General features: G+C 41.3%; 2 pseudogenes; one reads left to right on the top strand and one right to left on the bottom strand.

Annotated features, from left to right (window-relative positions):
• Positions 1-765: 765 nt before the first annotated feature.
• On the top strand, positions 766-1,066 carry LOC126938779 (small ubiquitin-related modifier 2-like; annotated as a pseudogene).
• A 7,954-nt stretch (positions 1,067-9,020) lies between these two features.
• LOC126940078 (uncharacterized) lies at positions 9,021-9,108 on the bottom strand (annotated as a pseudogene).
• Positions 9,109-11,501: the final 2,393 nt, after the last annotated feature.

The following is an 11,501-nucleotide window of genomic DNA, read 5'->3' as shown; positions in this document are numbered from 1 at the left end:
AATTTCCTTTTATTCTTACCTTGCTAAGAATTCTTATCATGAATAAATGTTGAATTGTTATTAATTGCTTTTTAAACATCTACTGAAATATGATTTTGCTCCTTTATACTTTTAATGCAGTGACTTATATAACTGATTTTCAAATGTGAAGTCAACCTTACATTTCTGGAATGAATTAAAATTTGTCATGATGCATTATCATTTTTTATTTAGTACTGAATTTGATTTGCTATTATTTTTGTTTAGGATTTTGTGTCTATGTTTTGACAGAAATTGTTCCGCAATTATCATTTTGTGTAATGTCCTAGTTCAGTTTTAATATCAAGGTTATGCTGCCCTCATCCAAAAAGTTAGGAAGTGTTCTTTCTATTCTCTGAAGGAGTTTGTGTTAAACTGGTGTTATTTCTTTATTTAATGTTCGGAAGAATTAAGCAGCTAAACCATCTGGAAGTGTTTTTTGTAGGAAAATGTTTAATTGCTGATACAATTTTTCTAATAGATAGAGGATTATACATAGTGTTCCATAAGATTTGTTGTGTTTTTCAAAAATGTTGACCACTTTATCCAAAATTTCTAATTTATTAGCACAGAGTCATTATAGTGTCATAATATCTCAATTGCCTGTAGGATGTACACTGGATAGATTCACAGCAAAACTGAGCAGAAGGGTTCTTCTGCCCCTCCTGGTGCTGCTTGTGTGCTCATTTGGTGAGGATCTGGTACCTCTTTTGTGAAGCAGCAGCTGAGGACACTCCGGCGCTCGCCATGGCCGATGAAAAGCCCGAGGAAGGAGTCAAGACTGAGAACAAATGATTATATTAATTTGAAGGTGGTGGGGCAGGATGGTTCTGTGGTGAAGTGGTATATGCCTCTTAAGATTAAGAGGCATATACCACTCAGTAAACTAATAAAAGCCTATTGTGAACGACAGGGTTTGTCAATGAGGCAGATCAGATTCTGATCTGACGGGCAACCAATCAATGAAACAGACACACCTGCACAGTTGGAACTGGAGGCTGAAGATACAGTTGATGTGTTCCAGCAGCAGACGGGAGGTATCTACTGAGAAGGGAAACTGCTTTTTTTTTTTTTGATGGAGTTTTGCTCTTATTGCTCAGGCTAGAGTGCAGTGGCGCAATCTCGGCTTACTGCAACCTCCACCTTCCAGTTTCAAGCAATTCTCCTGCCTCAGCCTCCCAAGTCGCTGGGATTACAGGCGTGTGCCACCACGCCCAGCTAATTTTTTTGTATTTTTAGTAGAGAAGGGGTTTCATCATGTAGTCCAGGCTGGTCTCGAACTACTGACCTCGTGATCCACCTACCTCGGCCTCCCAAAGTGCTGGGATTACAGGCGTGAGCCACCGCACCCGGCCCGAATCTGCTTCTTTACTCCAGCACTCAGTTCTTTAAAGACCAAGATTACAAGATTACATTCTGAATTAGAAAATTGCAATTTGGTTCCACCGAATCCTGACTATTACAATACAGTTTTCTCTATTCTTTGATTCCCCCTTCCCCATTCCTTTATGTACATAAAGTAACTGATATATGTGCACAAGCGTGCTGCATTTTAAAAAACTGAACAGCCAATGGTATGTTTTGATTGGCATCAAGTGGAGACGGGATGGGGAAAAATACGGATTCTGTGAAAATATCCCCTTTCTCCATTAGTTGCATGTTCATTCAACTTCTACCTTTATATTCCAGTAAGTTATTTTGCTCTCACTGTTTTAACAACAACAACAACAAACAAAAAAAACCACACACACACATAAAAATCCTTGCATACCTTGTTCAGTTGGAGAATTTTAATGTTTTTCATTTGTCATTATAAAGCCAAGGACAATTTTATAACTTTTTTGTACATAGCTGTTACATGTAGGGCAATCTATCTTTAAGTAGGGAGAAATTACTCTAAAAAAGAAAAAAGGAATCCTCGATAGTTTTCCCTTCAAGTGTCTTGTTGTTTAAATAAACTTATTGTTTTTTTAAAAAAAAACTAAGCAGAAGGCATAGAGATTTCCATAAACCCCTTGTCCCCACATAGTCTCTGCTACTATCAAAATAGTACATTTGGGCCGGGAGCAGTGGCTCACACCTGTAATTCCAGAACTTTGGGAGGCTGAGGTGTGTGGATCACCTGAGGTCGGGAGTTCAAGACCAGCCTGGCCAATGTGGTGAAACCCCATCTCTACTAATAATACAAAAATTAGCTGGGCGTAGTGGTGCATGCCCATAATCCCAGCTACTTGGGAGGCTGAGGCAGGAGAATAACTTGAACCCAGGAGACGGAGGTGGCAGCAAGCTGAGATGGTGCCGTTGCACTCCAGCCTGGGCAACAAGAGCGAAACTCTGTCTTTGGAAAAAAAAAAAAAAAAAAAGGTACATTTGTTGCAACAGATGAACTTACATTGATACATTATTATCACCCAAAGACCATAGTTTACATTAGGGTTCACTCTTGGTGTTGAGTATTCTGAGTTTGGACAAATGTATATGATATAATCCACCATTGTAGCATCATACAGAATAGTGTCACTGCCCTAAAAATCCTCTGTGCTCTGCCTGTTCATCCTTCTCTCTCTCCACCCCTGGCAACCACTGATCTTTTACTATCCTCAAAGTTTTGCCTTTGCCAGAATGCCATGTAGTTGGAATCATACAGTAGGTAGCTTTTCCAGATTGGCTTCTTTCATCTAGAAATATGCATTTAAGTTTCCTTCATGTCTTTTCACGGCCTGATAGCTCATCTCTCTTTAGCACTGAATAACATTCCATTGTATGAATGCACTGCAGTTTATTTATCCATTCACCTACAGAAAAACATCCTAATTGCTTCCACGTTTTGGCAATCACAAATAAAGCTGCTATAAACATTCATGTGCAGGTTTTTTCTGTGTAGACATAAGTTTTTTTTTTTTTTTTTTTGAGTTCTGTGTAGACATAAGTTTTAAACTCATTTGGATAAATACCAAGGGACAAAATTGCTAGATTGCATGATAAGAATGCCTTTAGTTTTGTAAGAAACCGCCAAACTGTCTTTCAAAGTCGCTGTACCATTTTGCATTCCCATCAGCAACAAATGAAAGTTCCTGTTCCATATCCTTGCCAACATTTGGTCTTGTGAGTGTTTTGGATTTGGGCCATCCTAATATGTATGTAGTGGTATCTCATTGTTGTTTTAATTTGTAATTCCCTAATGACATATGATGTTAAGCATCTTTTCTTATATATAATTGCCATCTGTATGTCTTCTTGGTGAAGTGTGTGTTTAGATCTTTTGCCCATTTTTTAATTGGATTGTTTGTTTTCTTATGGTTGTGTGTTAAGAGTTCTTTGTGTATTTTGGATAAGTCGTTTATCAAATGTGTCTTTTGCAAATATTTTCTCCCCGTCTGTCGATTGTCTTCTCATTCTCTTAACAGTGTCTTTTGCAGAGCAGAAGTTTTTCATTTTAATTAAGTCCCTCTTATCAATCTTTTCGTCCATGAATCAAGGCTTCGGTGTTTTATCTAAAAAGTAATCCCAAGGTCATCTAGGCTTTCTCCCGTGTTATCTTCTGTGAATTGAAGATATATAGTTTTGCATTTTATTTTTTCTTCACTTTTGAAGGATAATTTCACAGGTCCCAGAATTCCAGGTAGGTGGCTTTTCCTCTCACAACACTTTTTAAATACAATCATGCATCACTTAGCAACAGGGATAATTTGAAGAAATGCATCATTGGGTGATTTCATCGTTGTGCAAACATCATAGAGGGAACTTACACAGAGCTAAATAACAGAGCCTACTATACACCCAGGCTGTGTGAGATAGCCTGTTGCTCCTGGGCTACGAACCCGTACAGCATGTTATCATACTGAATGCTGTAGGTGACTGTAACACAATGCAAGTGTTTGTGTATCTAAACATATCTCAATGTAGAATACCTACAGTGAAGGTATGGTGTGATAATCTTATGGGACCACCGTACGATTGTATGTGGTCCATCATTGACCGAAATATCTTTATGCAGTGCATGATTCTATTTTACTCCACTCTGTTCTTGCTTACGTGGTTTTTGAGGAGATGCCAGATGTAATTGTTATCTTTGCTCCTCTATGAGGAAGTTGTTTTTTTTCCTCTGGTTTCTCTCAAGATTTTGCATTTATCTTTGATTTTCTGCAGCTTGCCTAGGATATGCCTAGATGTAATTTTTTTTTTCTTTTATCCTGCCTCGTATTCTCAAATTCTTCCCAGATCTGTAGATTGGTGTCTGACTTTAAGTTGGGAAATTCTCAGTCATTGTGGCTTCAAATATTTCTTCTGTTCCTTTATTGCTTCTCCTTGTGGTATTCCCATTATGTGTATGTTACACCCTTTGCAATTGTCCCACAGTTCTTGGATATTCTGTTATGGGCTTTTTGTGCGCGTGTGGTGTGTGTGTGTGTGCGCGCACGTGCATGTGTGTGTGTGTTTTCAGTCTTCAGAAAGAAGAGTGTTTTCTCTTCTGTTTTGGGGGGTTTCTGTTGACATATTCTCAAGCTCAGAGATTCTCTCCTCAGCTGTGTCCAGCCTACTGACGAGCCCATCAAAGGCATTCACCGTTTCTGTTATGGTGTTTTTGATCTCTAACATTTTCTTCTGGTTCTTTCTTAGAATTCCCATCTCTCTGTCTACATTATCCATCTGGCCTTGCATGCTGTACGCTTTATCCATTAGCACCCTTAGCGCATATATATATATATATTTTTGAGACCAGAGTCTAGCTCTGTCGCCCAGGCTGGAGTGCAGTGGCACAATCTCATCAGCTCACTGCAACCTCTGCCTCCCAGGTTCAAGCAATTCTCCTGGCTTAGCCTCCCAAGTAGCTGGGATTACAGGTACCCACCACCACGCCCAGCTAATTTTTGTATTTTTAGTAGAGACAGGGGTTTCACTGTGTTGGGCAGGCTGGTCTCAAACTCCTGACCTCAGGTGATCCACCTGCCTCTGCCTCCCAAAGTGCTGGGATTACAAGCGTGAGCTACCGTGCCCGCCCCCACTTAGCATTAATCATAGTTATTTTTAAATTCCTGGCCTGATGATTCTAACATCCCAGCCATATTTGAGCCTGGCTCTCATGCTTGCTCTGTCCTTTCAAATTACCTTCTATTGTCCTTTAGTATGTATGTCTCATAATTTTTTTTTTTTTTTTGATAGCGAGACATGATTGATGTGCTGAACAAAAGAAACTGCAGTTTCTTTAGTAATGTGTTGGTAAAGTGTGGGAGAGGGGAAGTGCTCTCCAAACCTATGATTGTCTCAATCTTTCAAAGAGCCTGTGAAATTGTAGGCTCTGAAAACAAAACAAAACAAAACAAAACAATACTTTAGGCTCTGGTAAAATAGTTCCTCTTGAGGGCAGGCCTTGTGAAGCTGAACAGAATGCTCTGGCATATTTCATATGAGAACCTGGTTAACCTCCTGGAGGTAAGTAAAACTCACAAAAGTGTGTGTGTGTTGGGGGGGTCCCTCCTGTAACTAGGTCCCCCTGGAATTTTTTTTTTTCTTTGAGATGGAGTCTCGCTCTGTCACCCAGGCTGGAGTGCAGTAGTGCAATCTTGGCTCATTGCAACCTCTGCCTCCTGGGTTCAAGCGATTCTCATGCCTCAGCCTCCTGAGTAGCTGGGATTACAGACATGTGCCACCACACTCAGTTAATTTTTGTGGTTTTTTTTAGTAGAAATGGGGTTTCACCATGTTGGCCAGGCTGGTCTCGAACTTCTGGCCTCAGGTGATCCACCCAGCTCAGCCTCCCAATCTGCTGGGATTACAGGGGTGAGCCACCACACCTGACCTCCACCTAGAATTTTTAACTCTCAGACTTGTTCACATTAAGCCTCCAACAATTCATCAGTTACAGTTCAGGTCTGGTTCCCAGGGATATTTTTGCTCATGGGTTTCTTCTGCTGTGGTAAATTGTGATTCTCCATATCCACCTGTCTTCTTCTCCAGTGTTGAGTACAGCAGCTTGCCCTGTGATGAATCCAAGAGGAAGCTGTTGATTTTTTCAGTTGGTTCAGCTTTTTGCTTGTTGGCAGAGTAACAACTTACTTCCAAGCTTCTTACATGTCAGAATGGAATCTTCTTCTCCTTCTCCTTCTTAACAGAGTCTCACTATGTTGTCCAAGCTGGCTTCAAACTCCTGGGCTCAAGTAGTCCTCCTGCCTCAGCCTCCGAAGTAGCTAGAACTACAGGTACATGGCACCATGCCCAGCCTCTTCATCTTTTAGAGAATATTTTCACTTGTCTAGTTTGCCAGTTATTTTACAGCATTTCAAATATATGAATTTTTTTTTGAGACTGAATCTTACTCTGTCACCGGCTGGAGTGCGGTGGTGTGATCTTGGCTCACTGCAACCTCCACCTCCCGGGTTCAAGCAATTCTTGTGCCTCAGGCTCCCAAGTAGCTGGGATTACAGGTGCCCGCCACCATGCCTGGCTAATTTTTGTATTTTTAGCAGAGTTGAAGTTTCACCATGTTGGCCAGGCTGGTCTCAAACTCTTGGCCTCATGTGATCCTCCCACCTTGGCCTCCCAAAGTCTGGGATTACAGGCATGAGGCACCATGCCTGGCCTTCAAATACATCATTTAATTGTCTCCTGGTTTCCATCATTTCTCTGAAATTATTAGGTGCCAATCTTACATATTAAAGATAGCATAAAGTTGAGTCTTGTTCTTTGTTTTATTTTATCCAGTTTGATAATTAGGTTTTAGAATATGTAGATTATTTACTTCTGATGTAATTGTGTCAACATCATTGGGCTCAAATCTACCATCTTGTTATTTGTTTTCTATTCTCCCCATATATACTTTATTTCTTTTTCCTATTTTCCTGCCTTCTTTTGAATTAACTGAATATTTTAAAATATTTATTTTATCTCTACTAATGTCTAATTACCTATATTGCTTTAAAATTTGTTAGTACTTGTTCTAAGGCAGTAGTAAGCATATGCCCCGTGACCTGTTTTTTATGCCCCATGAGCTATGAATGTTGGGTTTTTTTAGTTATAAACTTTATTTTTAGAACAGTTTTAGATATACAGAAAATTATGAACACAGTACAGCATTTTCATACATCTTGTATCCAGTTTTCCTTATTATTAGCACAGTACGTTAGTTACAATTAATGGATCAGTGATACCTTATTATTAACTAAAGTTCATACTCTATTCAAATTTTCTTAGTACTTTGTTTGCTTTTTGAGATGGGATCTCACTCTGTCACCCAGGCTGAAGTGCAGTGCCGTGATCTCAGCTTATTTGCAACCTCTGCCTCCTGGGTTCAAACGATTCTCCTTCCTCAGCCTCCTGAGTAGCTGAGATTACAGGTGCCCACCACAGTGCCTGGCTAATTTTTGTATTTTTAGTAGAGATGGTGTTTCATCATGTTGGCCAGGCTAGTCTCAAACTCCTGGCCTCAAGTGATCCGCCCACCTCAGCCTTCCAAAGTGCTGGGATTACAGTCCTGAATCCCCGTGCCCAGGCGCCTTCTTAACACTGGATAACGTTCCGTTGTATGGATATCACACATTTTGTTTACCCCCTCATCTGTCAATGAGTGGACACTTGGGAGATTGCCTTAGTTTTAACCTAATGTCCATTTTCTGACCCAGGATCCCATCCAAGATATCACATTTATTTAGTCATCATATCTCCTCTGGCTCCTCAAGCCTGTGACAGTTTCTCAGACTATCCTTTTTTTAATGACCTTGATGGTTTTGAGGAGTATTGGTCAGGCATTTTATAGAATGTCCCTCTATTGGGATTTACCTAATGTTTTTCTCATGGTTAAACTGGGGTTATCGGTTTTACAAAGGAAGACTACAAAGGTAAAAGTGTCGTTTTCATCACATCAGGTCAAGAATACATACCATCAGGCCGGGCACAGTGGCTCACACCTGTACTCCCAGCACTTTGGGAAGCCAAGGCGGTGGATTACTTGAGGTCAGTAGTTTAGGACCAGCCTGGCCAACATGATGAAACTCTGTCTTCACTAAAAATACAAAATCAGCTGGGCGTGGTGGAGTTGGACTGTAGTCCCAGCTACTCAGGAGGCTGAGGCAGAGGAATCACTTGAACCTGGGAGGCAGAGGTTGCCCAGTGGTGCGATCTCGGCTCACTGCAACTTCTGTGCCCGGCCTGACTTATCATTATTGATATTGACTTTGATCACCCAGCTGAGGTTAGCATTTGCCAGGTTTCTCTAAATTTACTCATTTTTCTCCCTTTCCACACTGTAATCTTTGGAAGGAAGTCTTTATGCCAGCTCACATTTAAGGAGTGGGGAGTTATGCTCCACAGGTTGAGGGCAGACTATCTATGTAAATTATTTGAAATTCTTCTGGCTGAGAGATTTGTTAAGAATAGGTTTTATGGCCAGGCAGGGTGTCTCACGCCTGTAATCCCAGCACCTGCTGAGGCAGGTGGATCATGAGGTCAAAAGATCGAGACCAGCCTGGCCAACATGGTGAAGCTCTGTCTCTACTAAAAATACAAAATTTAGCCGGGCATGGTGGCTCGTGCCTGTAGTCCCAGCTACTCGGGAGGCTGAGGCAGGAGAATCGGTTGAACCCAGGAGGCAGAGGTTGCAGTAAGCCAAGATCACACCACTGCACTCCAGCCTGGCGACACAGCAACACTCCATCTCTAAAAAAAAGAATAATTTTTGCTTTTTTTTTTGAGACAGAGTTTCACTCTTGTTGCCCAGGCTGGAGTGAAGTGGCACGATCTCGGCCTACTGCAACCTCCATCCCCCAGGGTTCAAGCAATTCTCCTGCCTCAGCCTCCCGAGTAGCTAGGATGACAGGCACCCGCCACCATGCCTGGCTAATTTTTCAGTATTTTTTGTAGAGACAGGGTTTCGCCATTTTGGCCAAGCTGGTCTCGAACTCCTGACCTCAGGTGATCCACCTGCCTCAGCCTCCCAAACTGCTGGGATTACAGACATGAGCCACCGCTCCCGGCCTACTTTTTACTTTTTTTCCCTCACGTCAGATCATCAAATGGGTAAAGTGCTGACATCCACATGGTAACAAGGTTGGAGGGAGGCACATCTTACACATGACCATGAATACGCAAAAGAATCTCTGTCTGTTTTTGAGACAAAGTCTTACTCTCTCACTCTGAGTGAAGTGCTGAAGAGCCATCATAACTCGCCGCAGCCTCAGACTCTTGTCTTCAAGCAGTCCTTTCACCTTGGCTTCCTAAAATGCTTTACCTTTTTTAAAAGTTGAAATGGGCAGGGACACAGTGGCTCACGCCTGTAATCCCAGCACTCTGGGAGGCCAAGGCAGGCGGATCCCTTGAGGCCAGGAGTTTGAGACCATCCTGGCCAACATGGTGAAACCGTGTCTCTACTAAAAATACAAAAATTAGCCAGGTATGGGGGTGCACACCTTTGTCCCAGCTACTCGGCAGGCTAAAGCATGAAAATCACTTGAAGCTGGGAGGCGGAGGTTGCAGTGAGCTGAGATTGTAGCACTGCACTCCAGCCTGGGCAACAGAGCAAGGCTCTGTCTAAAAAAAAAAATTCTTTTAAGTTGAAATGATTCAAAAGAGTAATATTTTGGGGATACATGAAAATGGCATAAAATTCAAAGTTCAGAGTCCACAAATAAAGTTTTATTGGAACACAACCATGCTCACTCATTTGAATATTGTCTACAGCTGCTTTCTTGATAAAACAGCAGAGTTAATTAGTTGCAAAAGAGATTGTATGGCCTTCAACACCTGACATATTTACTATCTGGCCCTTTACAGGAAGTTTGCCAATCCCTGCTCTAAGGTTTACAATATGCATCTTTAGTTTATCAGTTTTCCTCCAAATAACCTTATATCACATCATGTAAAAGTTAGAAGCTTAAACTAGCGTATTTTCTTTTTGCCCCCATGCTTCGTGGTATTGTTATCATACATTTTATTTCTACATATGTTATAAACCCCATAATAAGTGGTTATTCTTTTTTCTTTAGGTAGTCGATGATCTTTTAAACAAAATTTTAAATGAAAAAAATATATTTTACATTTACTCACATATTTTTCATTTCTTGTTCTATTTATTCCTTTGTGTAGCTCCAAGTTTCCATCTGGTATCATGTTCCCTCTGCCTGAAAAAACTTTCTTTAACTTTTTTTGTTTTTGTTTTTGTTTTTGAGACAGAGTCTCACTCTGCACCCCAGGCTGGAATGCAGTAACGTGATATTGGCCCACTGCAACCTCCGCCTCCCAGGTTCAAGCAATTCTCCTGCCTCAGCCTCCCTAGTAGTTGGTATTACAGGCGCCTGCTACCATGCCTGGCTAATTTTTGTGTTTTAGTAGAGATGGGGTTTCACCATGTTGGGCAGGCTGGTCTAGAACTCCTGACCTCAAGTGATCTACCCGCCTTGGCCTCCCAAAGTGCTGGGATTACAGGAGTGAGCCACCAGGTCTAGCCTCTTTAACATTCTTATAGTGTAGGTCGACTGATGGCGAAGTCTCTCATTCTTTGTGCATGTGAAAAAGTCTTTATTTCACCATCATTTTAAAGATATTTTCACTTGGTTTAGAGATCTACGTTGAGAGTACTTTTTTCCTCCACAACTTAAAAAATTGTGTTCTATTATCTTCTGGCTTATGTTGTCTCTGACAATAAGTCCATGATCATTGTTATCTTTGTCCCTCTATATGCAATGTCTCTTTTTCCCTCTGGCTTCTTTTAAGATTTTCTCATCGCCGGGCGCGGTGGCTCAAGCCTGTAATCCCAGCACTTTGGGAGGCCGAGGCGGGTGGATCACGAGGTCAGGAGATCGAGATCGTCCTGGCTAACATGGTGAAACCCCGTCTCTACTAAAAATACAAAAAACTAGCCGGGCGTCGTGGCGGGCGCCTGTAGTCCCAGCTACTCGGAGGCTGAGGCGGGAGAATGGCGTGAACCCGGGAGGTGGAGCTTGCAGTGAGCCGAGATCGCGCCACTGCACTCCAGCCTGGGCGACAGAGCGAGACTCCGTCTCACTCCGTCTCAAAAAAAAAAAAAAAAAAAAAAAAAAAGATTTTCTCATCATCTCTGATTTTCAGCAGTTTGATTATAATGAATCTTGCTGTCATTTACTATCTTTATAGTTGGTATTGAGATTCTTGGATCTTTGAGTTTCTAGTTTTCATCAAAGTTGGAAAACTTTTGGTCATTATTTCTTCAAAAAATTTTCTGTTTTCCTGTTTCTCCACTCTTTCTGGACTTCAACAACAAGTATGTCAGAGCACTTGATATTATCCCGGGATAACCATGGCTCTGTTATGTTTTTGGTTATTTCTTTCCATGTTCTTCCTTTCAGAAACTTTCTGCTGATAATGTCTTCATATATCTTCACGTTTACTGACCTTTTCTTCTGTGATATTTCATCTGCTGTTAATCCCATCCATTCAAAATACATTCAAATTATATTTAGGGTCAGTCACAGTGGCTCATGCCTGTAATCCCAGCATTTTGGGAGGCCAAGGCA

Source organism: Macaca thibetana, chromosome 16 (assembly GCF_024542745.1).
Source record: "Macaca thibetana thibetana isolate TM-01 chromosome 16, ASM2454274v1, whole genome shotgun sequence".
NCBI classification, from domain to species: domain Eukaryota; kingdom Metazoa; phylum Chordata; class Mammalia; order Primates; family Cercopithecidae; genus Macaca; species Macaca thibetana.
This window is presented reverse-complemented; position numbering and strand designations above follow the sequence as displayed.